The sequence below is a fragment of the Dermacentor variabilis genome, chromosome 1, assembly GCF_050947875.1.
Source record: "Dermacentor variabilis isolate Ectoservices chromosome 1, ASM5094787v1, whole genome shotgun sequence".
NCBI lineage: Eukaryota > Metazoa > Arthropoda > Arachnida > Ixodida > Ixodidae > Dermacentor > Dermacentor variabilis.
This window is the reverse complement of record NC_134568.1, coordinates 108,729,261-108,752,360: the sequence shown is the minus strand read 5'-3', so window position 1 is coordinate 108,752,360 and position 23,100 is coordinate 108,729,261. Positions and strand designations below refer to the sequence as shown.

The 23,100-nt window shown below is 46.7% G+C and overlaps 1 protein-coding gene across 2 annotated transcripts in view; it reads right to left on the bottom strand.

Annotated features, from left to right (window-relative positions):
• Positions 1-20,282, bottom strand: part of LOC142571793 (QRFP-like peptide receptor) — a 288,223-nt gene extending 267,941 nt beyond the window's left edge. For both annotated transcript variants that reach the window (XM_075680414.1, XM_075680422.1), the window contains exon 1: positions 20,039-20,282. The gene's annotated coding sequence lies outside the window, so the exon portion shown is untranslated. The remainder of the gene's footprint in view (positions 1-20,038) is intronic.
• Between the last annotated feature and the right edge of the window lie 2,818 nt (positions 20,283-23,100).

Sequence of the window (23,100 nt, the reverse complement as noted above, 5' to 3'; positions counted from 1 at the left end):
CTATCACGTGTTCATGTCCATCTTTTCTCTGGACTAGGACGGCACCGAGGCGTAGGCTACTGGCGTCAGTGTGGATTTCGGTATCGGCGTGCTCGTCGAAGTGCGCAAGTACAGGCGGCGACTGCATGCGTCGTTTGAGTTCTTGAAATGCGTCGGCCTGCAATGTTTCCCACTTTAACTCGGCGTCACATTTAGTTAGCTGTGTCAGCGGCTCAGCGATGCGTGAAAAGTCCTTGACAAATCGCCTGTAGTAGGCACATATGCCAAGAAATCTACGCACTGCCTTCTTGTCGATGGGCTGTGGGAACTTTGCTATGGCAGCTGTCTTCTGCGGGTCGGGGCGGACTCCAGACTTGCTGATGACGTTGCCTAAGAACAGAAGCTCATCGTAAGCGAAGCGGCATTTTTCTGGCTTCAGAGTGAGCCCTGATGACTTGATGGCCTCGAGTACAGTTGCAAGCCGCCTAAGGTGATCGTCGAAATTTCCGGCCAAGACAATGACGTCATCCAAGTAAACGAGACAGGTCTGCCACTTCAATCCTGCTAAAACAGTGTCCATCACGCGCTGGAACGTTGCAGGCGCCGAGCACAGTCCAAATGGCATAACCTTGAACTCGTAGAGGCCGTCTGGGGTGATGAAGGCGGTCTTTTCGCGATCTCTTTCGTCGACTTCTATTTGCCAATAGCCAGACTTGAGGTTCATCGACGAGAAGTATTTAGCGTTGCAGAGCCGATCCAATGCGTCGTCTATCCGTGGGAGGGGGTATACGTCCTTCTTCGTGATCTTGTTCAGACGACGATAATCGACACAGAAACATAGGGTTCCGTCTTTTTTCTTTACCAGGACGACAGGGGACGCCCACAGGCTTTTCGACGGCTGGATGATGTCGTCGCGCAGCATTTCGTCGACTTGTTCTCTTATAGCTTCACGTTCTCGCGGCGAAACTCGGTAAGGGCTCTGGCTGGGTGGCCGAGCGCACTCCTCGGTGATTATGCGATGCTTGGCGACTCATCATCATCATCAGCCTGGTTACGCCCACTGCAGGGCAAAGGCCTCTCCCATATTTCTCCAACAACCCCGGTCACGTACTAATTGTGGCCATGCCGTCCCTGCAAACTTCTTAATCTCATCCGCCCACCTAACTTTCTGCCGCCCCCTGCTACGCTTCCCTTCCCTTGGGATCCAGTCCGTAACCCTTATCTTCCCTCCTCATTGTCCTGCCCATGCCCATTTCTTTTTCTTGGCGACTGGTGTTTGTCGAATCCTCGATGTCGTCGAAAAGCAGCCTTTGTACCGTCGGAGCAGACTTCTGAGCTGCTGTTGCTTAATCATAGGGAGATTTGGATTAATGTCGTAGTCTGGTTCGGGAACCATGGTCGTCGGGGTAGATGCGGCGGAATCCGAGAGGACAAATGCATTACTTGTTTGCAGAATTTCCTCGATGTACGCGATCGTCGTGCCCTTGTTGATGTGCTTGAACTCCTGGCTGAAGTTTGTCAGCAACACTTCAGTTTTCCCTCCATGCAGTCGAGCGATCCCTCTTGCGGCGCAAATTTCACGGTCTAGCAGTAGACGTTGGCCGCCTTCGATGACGCCTTCTACGTCAGCGGGTGTTTCGGTGCCGACCGAAATAACAATGCTGGAGCGAGGCGGGATGCTCACTTGATCTTCGAGCACACTCAAGGCGTGGTGACTACGAGGGCTCTCTGACGGTATCGCTTTATCTTCCGACAGCGTTATTGACTTCGACTTGAGGTCGATGATTGCGCCGTGTTGGTTCAGGAAGTCCATACCGAGAATGACGTCTCGTGAACACTGTTGGAGGGTAACGAAGGTGGCAGGGTAAGTCCGGTCGTCAGTGGTTATTCTTGCCGTGCAGATTCCAGTCGGCGTTATGAGGTGTCCTCCAGCGGTGCGAATTTGAAGGCCTTCCCATGCGGTCTTAACTTTCTTCAACTGGGCGGCGATGTGTCCACTCATGACGGAGTAATCAGCCCCTGTGTCCACTAAGGCGGTAACTGCATGGCCGTCGAGAAGCACGTCGAGGTCGGTGGTTCTTTGTCTGGCGTTGCAGTTAGGTCTTGGTGTCGGATCACGGCTGCGTCGTGCTGAACTGAAGCTGCAACGTTGCGTGGTCATGTCGTCTTTCGTCGGTGCAGTCTTGGCTTCCTGACTTCGTCGGGACGGCGGCGTGTCATTATGTCGTCGAGATGGTCTCTTCGTCTTCGTCGGTGGCGGAGGATCTTCGTCAGTTCGACGAACAGCAACCGCACCTCCATCGGTTGCTGCTTTTAGTGTTCCGGATATGGGCTCACAGAACGGCCCCGGGCTGGGCCGGTGTATGGTCGGCGCTGCGGCGACAGGCAGCGGCCTGGTGACGTTGAACGGGACGGTCGTCGAGGGCTCCACTGAGTGGCGGCCAGGTAGTCGGCGATATCGCGAGGTCGTTCGCCAATCTGTGGTCGCGGCGCGTTAACGGCGAACCCTGGGATTCCCATCTCCCGGTATGGGCATCGGCGGTAGATTTGCCCGGCTTCTCCGCAGTGATAGCAAAGCGGGCGGTGGTCGGGGGCGCGCCAAACGTCAGTCTTCCTTGGAACGCCGCGTGAGGTGACGTCTTGGCGTGCTGGCGGGGGGGGGGGGGGTGGTGGTGGACGATGGAACTCTGTCGTCACTGGGCCCTGCCGTGGGCGCGGAGGGGGAACGTGACGGCGGGCTACAGCGGCGTAAGTCATTGCTTGCGGCTGAGGCTGTGGCGATTCAGGGCGTACTCCGAGGTGTTGCTGGAGCTCCTCACGTACGGCGTCGGCAATCGAAGCCGCTTGAGGCTGTTGTGAAGGCAACAGCTTCTGTAGTTCCTCGCGCAAGACCACTCGGATAGTGTCGCGCAGGTCTTCGGTGGCCAGTGATGCAACTCCGGCGTAGTTTATCGAGTTCGTGCGGCGGTTGAATTGCCGGTTCCGCATTTCCAGTGTCTTTTCGATGCTAGTGGTCTCGTGAAGAAACTCGTCGACGGTCTTCGGTGGGCTTCGTACCATTCCGGCGAAAAGTACCTTCTTTACACCTCGCATCAGTAGGCGGACTTTCATCTCCTCGGACATTTCCAGGTCGGCGTGGCGGAATATGCGGCTCATTTCTTCTGTAACGATCGCGGTTGTTTCATTAGGTAGCTGCACCCGGGTTTCTAACAGCGCTTGGGCTCGTTCTCGGCGTACGACGCTTGCTGTATGTCTGCAAGAAGCCGCTTCGGAACAGCTCCCAGGTCGTTAAGGTGGCTTCTCGGTTCTCGAACCACGTCCTGCCAGCGTCTTCCAATGCGAAGAAGACATGTCGCAGTTTGTCGTCGCTGTTCCAGTTGTTAAAAGCAGCGACCCTCTCGTATGTCTCAAGCTAGCTTTCCGGGTCCTCGAACATTGAACCGCGGAACGTCGGAGGCTCCCTGGGTTGCTGCAGCACGATAAGGGACGCTGGGCTGCCATTGGGGTGGACTTCGTGGCGATCTTCCTGGTCGTCTCAGGCAAAAGTCCGTGCTCCGGGGGCAGTCCTTGCAGCCTGCGGCTACCTCGCTGGGTCTTGGCGACGTTGGTGTTCTCTTTGCGGTCCGGGCTTGGATCACGGCTTGTCGGGGGCGTCCGGTACATGAACGAAAAGCACCTCCACCAGATGTCACGTGGTGGTGACGTTGAAGAACACAGTAGCAATACTGTGAAAGACAAAACTAACATTTATTGGGCGAACCTGTGCCCACAAAAACAGGCTACACTTATAGCACAACGATAGCGGCGAACACTGTCGGCGATCGTCGAAAATCTGATCAGCGCGTCGAGCGCGTCGGCTTTTATACAGCAGTCGTCGAATGTTCCAGACTAATCGCTTGGACCAGTGTGTCTTCCACAAAGTTCTACACCATTCGCGTCACGCGATGGAATCAGATAACATAAGGTTCGGCGACAACAGACAGCACTCATTCGAAAATCCATGTTTCGTCACTAACGTCATAAGATATATATATATATATATATATATATATATATATATATAGGGAAAATTGTTTGCATAAATGGAGTAAAAATGTTTTCAGCATTTATTTGAATGCATGCTTAAAGTGCATACACAACATAGAAAACAAAGGAAGAAGGAAACTTTTCGTTCACTTTGTTTAACCGTGGCGAAAATCGCACGAATGGTGCGGTTACACCATTCGCGACAAAAAAGAAAGGAACAAGAAAAAAAGCTATCCTGCCAATTGCCCGTATATATATTAATCAAACAATCGGCCTGTAATTTTTTTTAATGGTGAGGCACTTAACGGTTGAGGAACGTATTAGATAACTACCATCTTTCGCACATTCCATAGCCTAAAAAATGTCCTAAATATTTTTTGTGGTATTGCACGCCATAAAATACTGATGTCTGTTTCATTGCCACATATATACGTTAAACAGCTCCCATTTACTTTATCATCTTTGCTGGCTAGATTGCTGGCAAGACGCGTAGGCTATCTACCAGGAAGGCGCCTTTATTTTCAACGGTCTATGATAAGTAAACAAAAAGTAGCAATGTTCTAGAAGCAACACTCTAAGTCTGAGCTGCTTATGAAGATAATTATAGTCAGAAGAATTGCCACACATATGTGACCTCTTATTCACCACCGTGAATCTTTTTTTACAGCTTAAGTGCGCCTAAAGGTCCAGAATTCGTTCGATGGACTCGTAGTGAGTTTTTCAAATGGAGAGAGTTATTTACATTCTTAATATTTGAGTCCCATAATTTTCTTAGTGCTGCTTTCCATACTGGTTCCACGTGAATTAACTTTCAGCGGTCGATTGGAGCTGCCTCGTGGATATTATCTCATACAGTTTCAGATGGCTATAGGGAGCTTATATGTGAAATTATATATATATATATATATATATATATATATATATATATATATATATATATATATATATATATATATATATATATATATATATATATATATTGGGAGAACAGCAGACGGGGGACACTAAATACGCTGAAGCTTAGAAGAAATAAACTTGGCGTTTTATATGTGACAAGCCACAAGGGAGGAGCGTGATGCTATCTCTGCTAGCCCAATCTAAACATTTTAAACTTACGAGCTTAACCTTCTTTTTTCTGCAAATCTTATTTGGTTGATTCGCATGTGGTTGACTTTTTGCTTCTGACGCCCTGCCTTCCATTTTGTTAGCGTGCATGCATATGTGTGTGCTTGTGTGTGTGTGGGGGGGGGGGGGGGGGGAGGGGCGTGCGTGGGCATGTTTGGGTCGGCGCACGTGTTTGTGCATGTGCGTACGTGCTTGCGTGTGTTCACGCACGCCCACACACACCCGCACAGGGAGTGTGACTCAACGGCCATGACATTATGTTGGTGAGCATGAAGTGATGGTTTCGACTCCCGGCTGTCGTGGACGCACTGTGATGACCCCCATCGAAGTGTGTCCGTGCTGGCCGCTAATCATATCCGTGACGTCACGAAATGAAAAAAAAAACAACAAAAAAAAAACAAAAATATGCACGTGTATCGAGCATTTGGTATATGTTAAAGAGCACGATTTCATTAAAATTAATGTATTGTTTTCTAATACAGCGTTCATCATAAAACCTGCGTTGCTTAAGGAGGTTAAAACCATCAACAAAAACATGCACAATAAGCGGCGCGCACACATACACACGTGCCAACAGTATTAAGGAATATTATGACGCCTCGGCGGGCATTATTTCCTTATATGCGTAAAAAGGTGTCGCGTAAGTGAGGAGGACATAGCTTCCGCACATCGGCGGCGCTCTCCAAGATGTGTCGCGGAATTATTATTCGCTGAGATGGCCAAGGGCCGCTTTCGCGCACAACGCCTTACCTCCACACATGGAAGAGGGCTAAAATGACGAATTGCAGATTTTCGTCAGTTTGTGTACACCAATGTGTTTCCACTTATCATTTGTGAGCTCAACTTGTCGAAACCAATAAGACTGTCAGGATACGAATTTATGATGTCATCAACAAATGGTGCATTCAGCAAAATCGTCGTTTTTGTTCGTCGTGAAATCACCTATGTTATGCAACCAATTGCGCCCCACGACGACAATCAATATATATGCATCACAGTTAAAAAGAACAAACTCTTGTTTACTCTCATAGGCGTTTATATATCGCCTTCCAGCTATTTCGATACCAAAAGATTTGCGGATATCTTGAGTGTTTTTCCCGCCCCATGGGTCATCATAGGAGATATCTATGCACATCATCCAGCATGGGGAAGTACAAGGACAAATGCAAAAAGACGACGATTAGCAAGCATCGCCCACAACTATGGCCTTACTCTCCTGAACGATGGTAGCCCCACCTTTCTTCGAGGCGTGACATACGGCAGCTGCCTCGACCTTGCTTTCGTCTCCAACTCTCTTGCCAGATGTGTGAAGTGTTTCCAGACATTAAGACACATGGGAGTGACCACATTCCCACCAATCTGAACATCAAAGGCTTGTCGTCTAGACCAGGCACACGGAAAACCATTCGGACTATTCGATGGGCCAACTTCAAATCTCAGATGGAAGATGCCTGCCGCGAGGGCCTACCCTCTGGGTAAGAGCAAACGATTAAAATTACGATGCAAAACGCCACTCGCATGATGACGATCTCTTTCACGCGAAATGACTTCGACATAGAATTAGAGCGACTTCGAGCGCTTCATCGCCGGGCGGAACGTCGATATCGGCGTACAAAATCAATCCACGATCTTGGGGCAGCCAGGAGGATGCAAAAGAAGATTCAGCGTCGGAACGTTGGGCAACATTTTGCCAGACACTCGACCCCCGCAAGCCACTGTCTCACATTTGGAAAACGGTGCAAGGTCTGCGTTGCCTTCCGGAACGACGTTTTCCATTCAAGGCGCTAGCGCTTTTCCAAGGGCGGCAAGACATCGATGTCGCAGAAGACTTTTGTGTGCGGATCGCAGACCAAGCGACTCGTCCAGATCCTCCAGCCCGAGATGACGTCCCCCATCCCCATGATTGCCGCATGGACCTTCCTTTTACAATGGAGGAGCTCGAAGCGGCACTATCTCTCTGCAGGCGCTCATCATCTCCGGGTCCAGATGGTATATCATACCGGGCCTTGTGCTATCTCGGAGAGTCCGCACGGATATAATTGTTGAGCCTTTACAACTCCTCATGGCAGGAGGGAAATGTTCCTGAAGAATGGAAAGTAAGCCGCCTGGTGCCACTCTTAAACAGGGCAAATCCCCACTAGAACTCACCTCTTACCGCCCAATAGTGCTGGCCAGCTGTGTAGGAAAGATAATGAAACGGATGCCTTCGCCGCCTGGAATGGTACCTTGAATACTGCAAAATTTATCCGATTTCCATGGCTGGTTTCCGACGTGACCGCTTTTCCATCGACAATGTAGTTGATCTCGTTTCATATGTCCAGCACGAAAGGTCCCGTAAGCGTTTATCTGCAGCTTTATTCTTAGATTGTGAAAGGGGCATACGATAACATATTACATGAGGCCATTCTCGACGCTCTTGCGACGGTTGGCCCAGGTGGTCAAGTTTTTTTCTGGATTGCAAGTTACCTATCTGCAAGATCAGTCTATGTGTTAACTGACGATGGCCCAACTACCCGACGCTATATCAGCAAGGGCGTTCCTCAAGGCGGTGCTCTCAGCCCGACGCTATTCAACCTCGCTCTTGTTGATCTTGCTGAATACTTGTCAACTACCATCAAAATTTCAATATACGCTGACGACATCTGTGTCTGGACTTCGGCAGTCACACGTCCTCAGATACGTGCGCGGCTTCAAAGAGCGGCCACTTTGACAGTGAACTACTTGTGTAAACAGGGTCTCAGTATATCACCAGAAAAAGAAGAATGCGCACTAGTAGCATTTACTTGCAACCCGATGACGGCTTATGTCATCTCAATCAATGGGTGGACCATTTCCTATGTCCGAACCCACAGATTCCTTGGCGTAATTATTGACTGAGAGCTCTGTTGGAGCCCGCACGTAGCCTACATGAAACGGCGCCTGACAGCAACTTCCCAGTTGTTTAACTACTTGACAGGAAAGCCGTGGGGGATGTCAGTAGACACAATGCTTAAACTCTACAGAGCTTTCTTTCTCGGTTTTTTAAGATATAGTCTACCTGTACTGACCAACACCTGCAAGACAAATATTCGTGTTTTGCAGGCAGCACAAGCTCAAGCACTCAGAGTCTGCCTTGGTTTGCCCAGTTGCACGTCAACAGAGGCAACTTTTGCGATTGCTGGGGACCATCCAATGCGAACTCACATTACCGTGGAAGCCCTGAGAACGCACATCAGACATTTTGCACGTGCCCCCTATCACCACCTTGCAACACTATACCTTCAGACAGGCACCAATCATCATTCTCTAACACTATCATCAAGTACAACGACAAACTTCCCTCGGGCTTCACCGCTGCATCTAAACCATCGATACCCCCTTGGTGTCTTATCAGCCCCACAGTCCATCTCAGTGTACCAGGAATCGGGAAAAAGTCTGAACTGTCGTCGCCTGTGCTGAAACAACTATCTCTGCTTCTTCTGCACGAGAGGTACGCGGACAGTGAACACATTTATACTGATGGTTCCACAAACATCCAGTATTCGTCCGGTGCTGTGGTTGTCCCAGGAAAAGCTATTACTACCAGCTTTAGGACTGACCACCCTACAACATCGACATCTGCTGAACTAGCTGCTCTTCGCGCTGCACTTTGTTTCGTCAATCGGGAGCCACCTCGACAATGGTCAATCTTCAGCGACTCAAAGGCAGCCCTACAATCTGTACTATCATCTATGCGTCGCCGGCTATTCGAACAGCTCGCATTCGGTATTGGATGCCTACTACATACATCACAGGAGAAAGGACATCACGTGACGTTTCAGTGGCTGCCAAGTCACTGCGGCGTCACTGGAAACGAAGACGCCGATAATGCCGCTCGGGCAGCTCTTGAAGACGCACAAGAAGAGGCCATACCGTTTTCTCGATCCGACGCAGCTAGCAGACTTCGAGTGCTTGCACAGGAGATCACGCTCTCTCTATGGTGCACACCAAAGAGCCAGACCAACCAGAGCAACCGTCAGTACCACCTGCCCTCTTTGATGCATCTCTATATGCCAACTGGACTCCGCCGAAGAGAGGCGACTCTGCTTTATCGCTTATGGCTAGGGGTGGCTTTCACGAAATCGTACTAATTTCGCATTGGAATGGCCGACAACGCTCTCTGCAATGCCTGTCTTTGCGAGGAGGCGCTGGAACACATTCTGTGCGACTGTCCTGAATATAATGTTCAGCGACAGTCCCTGGCATCCGTTCTAGCGCACCTTGACACTAGACCATTGTCCCTCGACACGATTTTCACATGCTGCCGACAGAAGACATCGCAGGTGAAGGCGACGAAGGGACTACTTCGGTTTTTGAAAGAGACGGGATTGGACAAGCGGCTGTGACAGTGATATCACGTACCATGCCAGATTGATGGACTCTAACGGACGATGTGTGTGTGCTGTGCTATGTGCTCTCTCTCTCTCTCTCTTCTCCTTCCCCATCTTTCATCGCCCACATCCCTCTCCCATGCGTAGGGTAGCAAACCCGTTAAGCTAAATTGGTTAACCTCCCTGCCTTTCCTTCTCCACTTTTTCCTTCCTTCCTTCCTTAATCGCTTCTCGAGAGAATTGCAGGGCTGATGGTCCAACAGTCGCTTCGGCTACCCACGGTATGCGAGCGATGCGCACTGAAGCCTGCCTCGGTGGCGATCTGTAAGAACATGCTGTTCACGGTGATCCCCGTGTTCATTGGAAAACGCGTAAGAATGCGCTGAATCCACACTTGTTCCGTATGCTAGCGAAATTTGGAATTCCCACCGTATAAATGGCGCAACATGGCTGCGTCTTATCCCGCCCCTGAAAAATCTGCTACGAGAAAATACGGGGAGGCCCACGAGGAAGAGCCAGTCAGGCTTGCCGGGACTGCAGCGAGCCGGCTCGGCTGAAAGAGAAGGCCTCCGATGAGATCCGCCGAGCCCGAGAGACGGCTCGTGGAACGAAGCACTTCCGCCGGCAACGCCGAGTGGCTACGCGGAGTCGGTTCGGGTTGGAGACGGGACCGTTGCGCGGCCCTGAATTTTCTCTCGGCTTTCGTGAGGAAATCCGGGCTCTTTCGCCGGCTATTAATCATGCTTATCCTAAGTCTGCCATCCTCTGTCTGTAATACAACGTGACGCTCTCTTCCGCTTTTCCCGAAGCAGGTCGAGGAAGCAGGCCACTCTATTTCGATAAATATTTACTCAGCAAATTAGCTGCTCGTCCTACTTCAGAACAAGGACAACTCATTTCTTTAGGCGTAATTGGTGGTTCACGGCTGAGTTAACACATACATTCAAACAAAATCAGCAATTATTTAGGCCTTAAAGGTAACAAGGACCTTGACGGGAACACACACACGCACACACACGCACACACACGCACACACACGCACACACACGCACACACACGCACGCACACGCACGCACACGCGCACACGCACGCACACACACGCACGCACACGCACACGCACACGCACACACACACACACACACACGCGCGCGCACACACACAAACACACACACACACACACACACACGCGCACACACACACACACGGGCTTGTTGGTATGGCATCTTCTATTTTGTTGAAGTGCAAGCTGAGCGACAGGGACAACAGAAAGGCGCATTCGACACGCACGCAGCGCTATATGTGTGACAAATGCGCCTTTCTATTGTCCCTGTCGTTCAGCTTGCGCTACAACAAAATAGAACACAAATAAAAGCTCCTCTATGTTAGAAAATATTTGCTGTGCGACGAAATTTGTTGCCAATAGGTGTGTACTGGAAATACATTAAATATCTATGCAACATCCCTTATAGTATTAGCTTGGATACTTCGGGGAGCCGAGATGTCAGACTGCTGAGCGCAATTTTATTACAGCACGTTTAAGCGGAGAAATGCACCCTTGATGGGTGAGTTGAAGACCACCTAGATAAAAGCCTCTATTTAAATTTGAGATGTTTGGCCATAGCCATTTTTATCCATTTTGTAGGCATCCCTTATAAGCATTCTGTCTTTTGATTATTTGAAATAGACAACTCGACGTGCATGAGTAGCCGCCCAAGTAAATAAGGCGAAATAAACGAGCGACGGAAGTCGTACGACTTCCATCGCTCCTTTACACACTTGTACACGTCTGCCGGTGTGTTGCAGTGCAGATTAAATTGAGGAATGAGGAAAAGTGTGCAAAGCAGGGTAAAAATGTTATTTTTCCAGCAGCACATTGCTATCCTCCGCGAAAATTGTGCATGTCTCGCACAATTATTGCCCTAATTAAGAAATTAACAAACTAGTTAACTTTTTGATAACTAAACATAATAATAACTTTGGGGCAGACGTTGAAATCGCGTAATGGTAGTAAGCAAGCACTCAAGGAACATCCATTATAGAAACCCTTCTATTATACTGCTTGTTTCGAGATATTTTTCCACCACAGGTGCCGCAAAATGCGTTGGCGTTTGATAGTAGACGCTGCTGCGTTGGTTTATTCATACAGAGTATCGATGATTGGCATAATAACGCAAACTGATACGATAAACGTCCTTATCTGTTTTTACATATATGATAGTTTTCTCTCGAGGTCTTTAATCCATCCGCAGTACAGATTGGTGTTCGACGTCCTCCTTGTCCCGTAATCCGTGAAGGAACGCTTCTAAGAAAAAGAGTACGTGGAGCATCCATGAATTTCACAGCCCCCCCCCCCCCCATAATGAGCATGAATATCTCGGAAATTGTGTTTTCGCAGGAGTTCTTGATAAGTGCACATGACTTCAGTCAGCGCTTGGACCTACTGCGTCTACTCTAAAGCAATTGATTAAAAATTTGCGGGAAACACTCTATCTATGAAAAACATTATTTTTTTTTTTGTATCGCTAAAAGAGAAAACTGGCTTCTCTGCAACGACCGAAGCTTGGGAAAGTCGTTACCAAATAACAAAGTTAATTAGATGATCTGGGGAGACAAATGACCTTTATTAGTAACTACGAGTTTGTTCGTTACTTCTTGCATCGCATAATAAAAATTACGTCATCTGACTTCTTTCACTGTAGCGCAATGAAAGCTTTAGTGGAGTAGTGTCTCATAGAGGGCTCCACAACAACATCAGAAGCGTGAGGTCTTTTGCAGTCCTCTCAACACTTTGCATAAGCGCCCTTTCTCAGCGTAAAAAAAAAAGTCGTTCGATCCTGGTCGTACCCCAACAAACAGAGACTAGCTCTGAAAAAAAACTACGAGATTTTATCGTTGACAGTGAATTCGTAAATTTCTTGCGAGTGATACCTGATCAAAAACATCGATTTCTTCCATGTCCACATGACCTGCCCATGCTTTTGTCGTTTTCATAGTCTTATAGCCTCTTCTTTCTTTTGTTCCATTCCGTAATGCACGGACTAGCTCTGTTGGTATTTTGTCATTATGTTAGCGACATTTAACAGCGTTTTCTTCGTTTACTTTTAATTTTCTCGTTGTTCATTTTCCTATCTATGATACTGGGACAGGCGGCCTTATATGTGGCCAAACTTCCCACATTCCGCGCTTAATAAAAAAAATCAAAAATTTAAAATAAAGGAAACAGCGCAAAAGTATACGCTTAGTAAGAATTAAAGCCACCGGAAAGCCTGGATGATTGCGGACAGATAGAAAAGAATTGCCGTACAGATTTTTCTCGTATATGGTTGGAAACATACGAACAGCCCCAGATGAAGGGGAGCCTATAGGAACCGGGCCTCCAAGTAAATTTCCATTGGGAAATACGTACTGCCTGTTACTTCGAAAGCAGACATTAAATTTAACTTATATATATATATATATATATATATATATATATATATATATATATATATATATATATATATATGCGAAATGAAGTAGCAATGAAAGTGTATGAAACAAGAACCAGCCGTAATTGGGATACCCACCCGCTTCTTCGCATTACGCATGCGATGCTCTTACCAATTGAGATGCTGCCGCGCCATTTTGCCGTCCATAAAATATCCATTGCCATATGACAGTGGATTTAGAACATGCTATCTTCCGCAGGCGTCCCTTGGTACGTGAACCTTTTGGGCGAAGGCAACCAGTCAATAAATCCACATATGCTACCTGAACGCATCAAAGCTGCCGGATTCGAGACCCTCGCTATGTAATGAACGAGAAGAAAGGAAAGCGAGGCGCCCGATTTTTATTATTCACGTAAGAAGCCACCAAACAGTGACACGAAGGACAGCATAGGGGAATTATTTGTACATGTTTGATTGAATAAAAAACTAATATATATATATATATATATATATATATATATATATATATATATATATATATATATATATATATATATATATATATATATATATATATATATGGACGCCTTCTAGACTGACCCACAATCCTCGTTGTTTATGGCGCACCATCAATGCTATGGTAATCGTTCAATCCTACATACTATCCATGCTTGTGGTGTTCCTGTAGTCGTATAACTTTTGTTTTTTTTTTACAGCGAAGCTGTATATGGCTAACCGACTCGTCCCTCCGCCCGTTTGTCGTCTCCCCGCCGAAAACTCCTCCAGTGCAACCCCGTGCGAATGCGCGAAAAAAAAATGAACAGAAAGAGAGGTGCGCGATTGGCAGCGCCGGTAGTGACGCCGTTGATCTCGTCTCAGGCGAGCGCGCGCGCAGCAGTTTCTCGCCAGCTCTGAAATGGCTAGGACACGCGTCATACGCACTACTCCTGACGAGCAGGCAGCTTTCGATCAGCAACGCCGCGAGCAGAACCGGGAACGAGCTCGCCTACGCCGTCCCAATGCTGCAGCCCGGGCACAAGAACAGACTCGTGCAGCTGAGCGCAAGCAGCAACTGTGTACTGAGGATCCAGCAGCCTACAAAGCCGTCGTTTAATGAACCGTCGAGATTAACCAAGTGATAAACACCGGCAAGTTTCAACTTCGCTAGTTAACTATCTATACGGAGTGCTTGGGCAGTTGTTTTTAACAGTATATTGACCGTTGCTTTGTATTGTTTTTTTTTTTCGTATTGTAGGAGGGGGGTGGGAGGGGGCGCACTTATGGCAAATTTTTCGACTTTTTATTTAGCCATGATGTTCTATCCCAAATTTGTTTTAGCAATCGTTAATAAGAAAAAGCTTTAGCTCGGTGTCAACTCTGATTTCCCTATTCGAATACGTGTAAACTAAGAAGTGCAATCTTAACACAACCGCTTACCCTGTGTGAATGAAATTTATTGCATTTAAGAGAGAAGGTTATTTCATCCGAGTGTATAATGCAGAATTCCAATTTGGGGTCTTCAAGTTAAAGGTTTCTTCTTTTTCAAAGTTGACAGCTTTAAAAACATTAACTTCAATATATACAAATCTGTAGCTCACCACGAAAAATAGTTATCGAAGTTCTGCAAACTGCATTTGAAAGAGCATAGGAAGCGAACAAATTTGTTACATGAATCTGGTACGACGCAATGTTTTGTGCGCTGCGTGATTCACAAGCAACCCCCCCCCCCCTGCCTCTTATGGGGGAAATACGTCGGCATGCACTGTGTTCAGAAACCAGTTGTTTCAGCTGCTAATGTTACGCAGTCGTATGGGCTCAGTCAGCGCCACTTCCTTGAATATCTAAAGGCGCTGGAATCTGACTTTGTGGACTTGAGCTATCTCACACTTCAGTTCCACGCCTGAGCTTCGGAAAGTTTTATCTCGTTTCTTTACCCTCAGGGAAGCTACAGATAGTTCCTTGCATAGAAGGATGGTTCCGAGCCACTACTGCCTAGGTAGCAATGACTGGAAATTGACCTTTTGCGTCGACTTAACGGACCGTATGAATAAGCTCAATGTGAGGCTGCCAGGAGAGGCACGACTTATTCATAACCTGTACATGGACATAAAAGGCTTCAGGTCAAAATTGCAGTTTCCAGACAAGTAGGTACAAACTCGAAAGTGATAGAATTTCCGCTGCCGTTCAAGGATTAGGGCTGAGACTAGTATGCCATTCATTTTCATATTTGCGACAACAATCCTCAGTGATCGGCGCACGCAATTTTGCGAGTGATTCTCTGACCTAGGTGCTAGGAAGGAGAAACTACTCGTGTTACAGAAATCCATTTAGCTGCGACGTCGATGCACTGTCAAGTTGGTTTCAATTTAAAGAAACTGAACTGCAGTCAAACGACACCTTCAAGTACAAGTACAAAGAAAATCTAATCAATTGCTATAAATTATTAGATTCTGAAGAATTTCCAAACCAACAGCAATTCGCCCTTTTTTATTTTGCACAATTTTCGTTCAGGATAATCGGTTCTACAGTGCAAGAAAATTAGCTTAGAGTATCATCAGAAAATTATTGTGCGCACCTGAACATATACTTTGGGTAGTGTGTCTTCCTATGGAGTAAAATACGGCGATGACTATTCATAATAAATAGCATACGACAATATACATATTGCAATTAAGACAGCACGGCTGCGACAACGGACAAGAGAGAGTAAAAAAAATGGATGGCTTTTCAGACCCGTATTAACGTAACATTTTTAGGTCTTATTTTATTAAACTTATATTCCAACTTATACGAATCATTTTTTTTGCCTTCTCTTTAAACTCGGAGTACAAGACGAAACAACAAGAGCGCCATCTGTCCTGTGTATGGCGCTATTTTATTGTTCCCAATGTTACACCAACTGTCGTACGTTTCCATTCTACTGAAACCTAAACAGTAGGCACAAAAGTCAACACAGCTTCGAAGAAATACCAGAGTGTCGAAACGACACTGCAGCAAAAGAAAAGGTCCTTTGTGAGGAACTCTGATGCTTCCTAAAGACGTCAGCACCCTGCAGACTTTTGCTTGGTACAGCCAGATTGACTGTGAACGAGCAAAAAAAGAAAGAGCTGTTTTACTATGATATGTGAACAAGCGTGGTTGCCACCAGGCATATCTAATATTGCTTCCAATCAATACAACCACGGAGACTTGGCGGTAAAAGCGAAATTCTAATCCTAAAACTCGTACTTATTTCGCTCCTTTTGTGGACGTTATGCCAAAAGGTCAACACAGCTAATCAAAATAGGAAATTATTTGAAGAAAGCATGCCAATTAATCGGAATAAAATTTTAGGTCTACGCCCATGCATCGCTACTTATGTTTAGGAACTTATTTTTCCTAATAATCATTTAATCCACAGGGCGACAATCTGGCCCGGCCGCGGCCAACAGCATTGTAGACGCCTGATTTCTTTATAAAATCAGTAGAATGTAACTTTTTTTCTTCAAAATGCAATAAGTCACATTAAATTCGGTGCATTGCAAGCCGAGCAAAATGATCTCACCGGTCCCACGTATTTAGACAGGAGCTCCTCAAGTTAAGCTCACTTAATCATACGATTTCCGAGCGCGAACTAGATGCTTTCGTATTAACCACAGTCGCGCTTATACTGTAAGCACTCTGACGATTGTATCACCTTTTTTTATATTTTGCTATTCATTTTTCCCCTTCAACTGATTTTGATCCTTTCTCAGCGTGCGTTTCTCATTGATGACATTGGTATAGCCGGCTCTTCGTGTACCATTTCCACTGTATTTTGTCATTTATTAAGCAACAATAGCCTACGACCTATCTAAGCAATTAGTCGCAGTTTTCAACTTGGTACAATTACTTTCTTTTTCGTTCTTCGAGAACGGTTATACACACAGCCACTAATTCTTGCAAGTGTCCGTTGGGTTAAAATTAACAATATGAGGAATTTTTTTCTGCGCCGGATGGCACAGAACGTATAAAGCCAGGTCACTGGTCGGAGGGAAATCGTACACTCAGTGATAATGAACCAGCTATCGGTTTATGTGTGTAGGCTATCGGTTATGTATTTAAGACATAGAAGACGTCGACATCGATCTGGGAACGACCTCACACGCTGCTGTTAGGCGATATTTGTGCAGCATCGGCATTCCATATGCGTTGCCATCAGTGCGGAAAAAGCAAAAATGGGGTGCAGCGCACTTAACACGTAAATAGGATCAGCAAACATTTTGCGCAACAATTCGAAAGTTCCATTTTTCTGCAGGGGGGGGGGGGGGATGAGGGGCTGAGGGACGACGCCGGTCCGAGCGACCGCTTATAGTTTTTCTTATAATTTCTACAGTGTAATATGACAACCATGTCCTTCTGAGTAAGACGCATGCTCTCGCGCAACCATGTACCACTCTCTCGTTTCCGGTCGTTTATTTCGCGAAAAAAAGAACAGAAAACACAGGAATTTCGATGACGCCAATTTTGCTTCGGGATTATGCGCAAACCATTGTCTTTATTGTCAATGACCCTGTTAGTGATTTTTTTTCAAATAGACAACCAATAAACCCCATGAGAGTGGAAATTGTCAAGTGCTCTCGCATGCCGTAATTTCGGCACCAAACTTCTAGGCGTATTCTTCTGTTATACGATCAATGAATTGCTGTCTATAGAATGAGTTATAAAATAACTCAACTACTCCATTTATTTCGGTCCTACAGGAAATAAAGAAAATTAAATGATGATATAAATAAGGCTACCTAAAAAAGCGTTAAATAAACATCTAGTTGGTTTGCTTAGTGGCTATGGTGTTGGCCTGCTGAGCACGAGATCGCGGGATGGAATCCCGTCCACGGCAGCCGCATTTCGATGATGGCTAAATGCGAAAACACCCGTGTACCTAGATTTAGATGCACGTTAAAGAACCCCAGGTGGTCCAAATTATTCCGGAGTCCCCCACTACGGTGTGCCTCATAATCGGGCCGTGTTTTTGGCACTTAAAACACCATAATTTCATTTTTTCAATCTTCACGCCGATACGCAAGTCAGAAATACACGTTAGAGTCCTTAAGCGTTGCTGTAGGGTACTTTCTCGTGTTAACATTGTTGGAAGTTCCAATGCACAGTGTCAGGCTTACTCGGTAAATGTGAACACACACTGCCATTGGACATGGTAGCAGGCACATCAGAAGCCAGCTCTTGGTAATCCTTCTGCTATGTGCAAAGTGACAGTATCCCCATGAATGCCACATAAAAGTAAAAGCTACATTGACCCTTAAATAGCCGTATTAGTTCACTCGGTTTTTTTTTCGAACTTTCAATCATAGAAGAAGATACGTATTTGATCACGCGTTGAACCAAGTTCGAACGCATCAGAAAAGGAAAATACAGCGTTTTCCGAAATAACGGTGTCCGTAGCTCCGTCCTGGAACCTGAAGTTATTGAGGCCAATGGAAATGGCCGGTTGGCGAAACGATGTGCAGACCCCTCTCTCTGTGGCTTCCCCTACCTCAATTTTTAGAACTTGTTCCCCCCTCTACTACGTCAAATATAGCGTTCGTAAGCATATTAAGGCTCTTCTATGTGCTTATGGCCCTGAAATGACATTGGCTAACATTTATTCGCTTCAAGCTTCCGCAAACGATCTCTATATAGGCACTCGTCAGCGCTAAAGAACAAGGTTTTAGGCACGCGGACTTCCTTGCAAACGCATTTATTTGTTTTGTTACTGCCCTCTTTGGCCATATAGACCCTTCGTTATGTGAGAAGTCATCAATACTTTCTGTGGAAATGAAAGAAAAAAGATACGCCGGGTATAAGCCTCTTGTAATGCGCTTTATCCGCGACGCTTTCGTCGCTATCTTGGCTCTTAGTCGGTGCTTAGCAGGTTGACTTCGCTTTCAAGAAATTAAGGCCGTCGTGAGGCGACCGAAAGACGTATCTTATTTTCTTTCTGTAACGGCGCATTTGTAGCTTTCTAGTTGGTTTGTGCTCATGGGGTTCAAGGAGTGACATTGTTTATCCAAGGGTCACTTTAATGGGACCCTTAGCGCTGTTTTCAACTCTTTCGCGCTAATGATTAAACCGGATACAGATAATGGTCGCAAAAGCGTTGAGGTATGTTTAGATGCTGCTAGGATTGCCCCAAGCCACGAAGGGGCTTTTTTTTTCTCTTCCAGCAATCGTCTTTGAAAAGAATACTGGCGGTGGCGCTTTGTCTCGATACGTGTGTGTGCCATTTTACATTGTGAGCTAGTGTTCATGTTTTCGTGCCTTGAGGTAAGAATCACAGGGTGAATAACAATATTGTAACGCCTGTTTGCTATTTCCTTTTTTTTTTCTGAGAGAAACTTCAGGACTTGAAATGCGGCATCTTCAGTAGTGAAAACTCGATACAAATTTTTACAAATCTGTTCTTATAAAGTACGTTAAAGCAACTGGAGTGGGATTTGACTAAAGTTGGAACGGATAAACTTTAAAGAGATGCCATGCACATCCGACTTCCTTCCAGCGGCCATAAATTCTTTTTTTTGTTCTTCATTGATTTTAATATTTTTGCTTCGTCCTTTTGTGTCCGCTTGGGCTGACAGCCTGATAGCTGCGAAAAATTTGCCTAATGCTGACAATATGAAATTGCCACGCCGAAACAGAGGTAATTATTGAAGACACGTTTTCCGGTCACGCAAAACGAAGGGTAAGGCCGACTGTATTCAGCGTTTCTCTTTTAATAATCACCGAAATACATCGAAGAAAAGAAAGAGAAAAAAAAGCTATGGGAAAAAGAACAGACCAACGAGCGTGGAGCACCAAGATGCGTATGGCACCCACATTCGTTCATCCGTGATGTCGCAAACGAAGCTGCATTTTATTTTTGCAAGAAGTGCTTTTGCCGCGACAGATGGAAATGCGCAAATTATGAATGACGCAAGAAACTGCGAGCATTGGCGATTCGAAAAGTCCTCCAATACGGATTCAAAATCGGCGAAACATTTTTCTTCGGCGGCGACCATACCTTTTCCCTCTCTCAGTCTGTGCCCATCTTCCTGTTCTTCGTCTTGATCCCCGCAAGCGACAGTCACGAAAGACAGTTTCGATGACTCTTAAAAACGCGCACGCGCTGCGCCGACTCACCGTGCACGGGGGATCATTCACGGAGAGCGATGCAAGGAGGGGCCCAGTCCACCTGGCCGGGACACCACGCGCTGCCGGAGAGCGCGCGTCCGTGTGCGCTCCGCTTCTCGAACTTGGCACAACTGTCGAGAAGAGCGCGCGCACGCGCGGCGCGTTCTGACGTTTGCAGACGCCGGACGGAGCGACGCGACGGCGGCGACGCGGTGGCGTGCGCTCGACAGAGCGCCAGCCTCTGTCGACGGCGCGCCGCACAATGCGCCCACCTCCACCACCAGTCCGAACGACCGACGGGCGAGCACGGGGGCGGGCAGAGTAAGTCGGCGCATGCGCAGCACCCGTCCGACTGCAACAGTTCCTCACGCATGGCCTCGCGGATGGTCTTGCCTTCGCTGTTCTTTTGTTCAGCTTCCCGATTGTATCGCTGGATTTTCTTTTGTCTTCCGTTGGTTGGCGTAAAATGGCGGGAAAGCCACGATTGCTCGGCCGTCGGGCTTAAGCTATAAGAAATCGTTAGCCATTTCTTTCAAGCTCTGCTCATTTGTGTGTCTTCTTTATTATGTTTTTTTTCTTTATCTCTTGATCTCATTCTGTGGGCGGAAGAGAAATATCGGGCACTATGAAGGTGGAAACCCGCGGCCTCACGGCGCGCGAACCAATATTCTTGGCTCTTCCAAGCTATGCAAACAACGTTGAAGGTGGGTTCACGAAGCCTTTTGGCGAGAAACTCTGGTTGTGGAAAGTTACTCACCAAAAAAGAAAAAAAGGAGGGGGCCCACTGGGGGAAACATGTGGTATTGCGTTTGACACGCGATTCGAGACATTTTCGGCGACTTCGTTTTGTGTAATGTTAAAAAAAAATCAAATCCGGTTTCTTGCTTCTCCGAGCCCTGAAGAAATTGTTTCGTTATTTTGCTGTAGTATAGCTAGAGTAGCTTAGACGGGCACTGCGTAAGATGCGTTGTGCCGATGTTGTAATTCTTCCAGCATTACCAAATCAAGGAAATTGATATATGTGCAAAAACCTACAAGAAAACAAGCAAGAAAAACTTATATTTCAACTCGCCGCTCTTAGCAGGTTGTCATTATTTTCTTAAACAGCATATTTATTATTGCCATAGCAATTATATGGGCACTCCAAGTGCATTTTCGCCATCGCCTTCGGCGTCGCCGTGAGGTTCTGTATAAAGTAAGGGGACGATCACCGCGCGCCCTAGACTGTATATGCGAGTGTAAGTATGATAGGGGAGCCGACGACCACGTCTAAATCTCGTCCGCGCGAAAAGGACTAAAGCGGAGGGGAAGCGCGCCGACTTCCGTCACGCGCGAGGCACCAAACTTTGCGATGCACCGAGGCGAGGGCAGGGAAAGGGGCAGCGTTCTACTCGGGCTGCAACTACGCGTGTGGCAACCTGCGCACCGTCGCGCGGCCGTGTCTTGAGAGCGATCTGCGTTGAGGGCAGAGTCTGGGTACGTCGGCGGCTCGTAGCTTTGTGCGTGCAGCGTGTTCTCGAGGCGCTCACTTTGCGTTGAATCGATAGACAGCATGAACATCACTTCGCTCATTGCTGCTGCGGCGACGTTTTCTCACGCCAGCACTTTGATAGCGAGTGTCCGCGGTCATCGACTGAGCTATGTTCATGTTTGCTGTGCGCGCAGACACCATGGTTATTAATTTATTTAGCAAGCGAATGTTTACAAGTTCATATGGCCGGAAAAATACTGTTCCCACTTCGTATGGCTGTCTGCTAACATGCTATCGCAGTCGATGCTTCGCTTTTCGGCCGAAACTGTAAATTTTTAAATAATAATTAACTAATTAATTTATAATTTATTTACTTACTATAGATAATGCCCAGCTGGCGTAATTGCACAGTGACTATAAATCAGCTTTCCTCGATCTGCTTTCTTAGTAATTTGCCTTGTTACGGTGTACAGAGTCTTCTGGTAATGGAAGCAGGAACCTGGTGGCGTAGTATTTGTTAGGGACTTTCTTAAAGAAATGAAGAGACTGCTGCAATGACACCGGGAAAATTAACGTGTTGAATCTTCGACGATGACCTAACACTGCGGTCTTCGTGCCAGATGACTACTACTGCAAACCACGAATCTGAAATCGCAAAATATTGTTCTCGTGTCTCTAGGCATGATGCCAAATGGGAGTGCAGACTACCGGAGGAACAGATGTACTCAAGAAAAGTAGGCCCACCGTCGTGATTCACTGGTTCACATTGCACGAGAAAGAGAAAGGAATAAAGGAAAACGCGAAGAGCTTAACCAGCTCGAAATATCGGCTTGCTAACCTGTGCCGGGGGGCGAATAAGGGACGATCAAAGATAAATGCAGAGAAAGCGAGAGTGTAAGGCCATCAGGGAAGCCACAACACATGCGCGAAATAAAAAAACGGGAAAGGCACAACCTAGTGTCGATGCCAAGGAAGGCAAGGTCCACGCACATGGTGGTTCAAATGATGCGATGAATAAATGTTGATTATATCTCACTATTTTGTCTCTATGTGCCTTTATTTCATGCTCATTATTTATCTATTTCGTTTCTTTTAAGTATCGTATTTGACGCGCAACTACATGGACCTTGATGTTCTTCTTTAGGTCTTTAGGTGGACCTTTTCATTTTCTGACGAAGAGGCCAGGTGGGTCGATCCCGGCGAGAGATCGAGAGAACGGCAAAGGAAATACAGGGAAATTAACCAGAGGTTAGATCAGGTTGGCTGTCCTGTACAGGGGAAGGGGAAAATGGGCCCGAAAGTATGACAGAAAACAAGAAGGAACCCGGAGATAGGGGAGTGTAGGATGCTATGAGGTTTATTTTCGATTATATTGACTAACTACTCTCTTACCGCTAATTTTACTTACTCTGGGACTAATTCTAGGTTCTTGCGGGTCCGGGCGAAGCCGCCTTCCAGACACCATTGCCTCGCGCGAGCCCTGCTTAGTCCAAGTAAACTCATTCATTTCCCAAAAGTATACGGCACAGCGGCTTTGCCTCAACATGTATGTATATATGGCGGTGCATCCTTTACAGGGGTATAGTGCAATTTGGTCAAT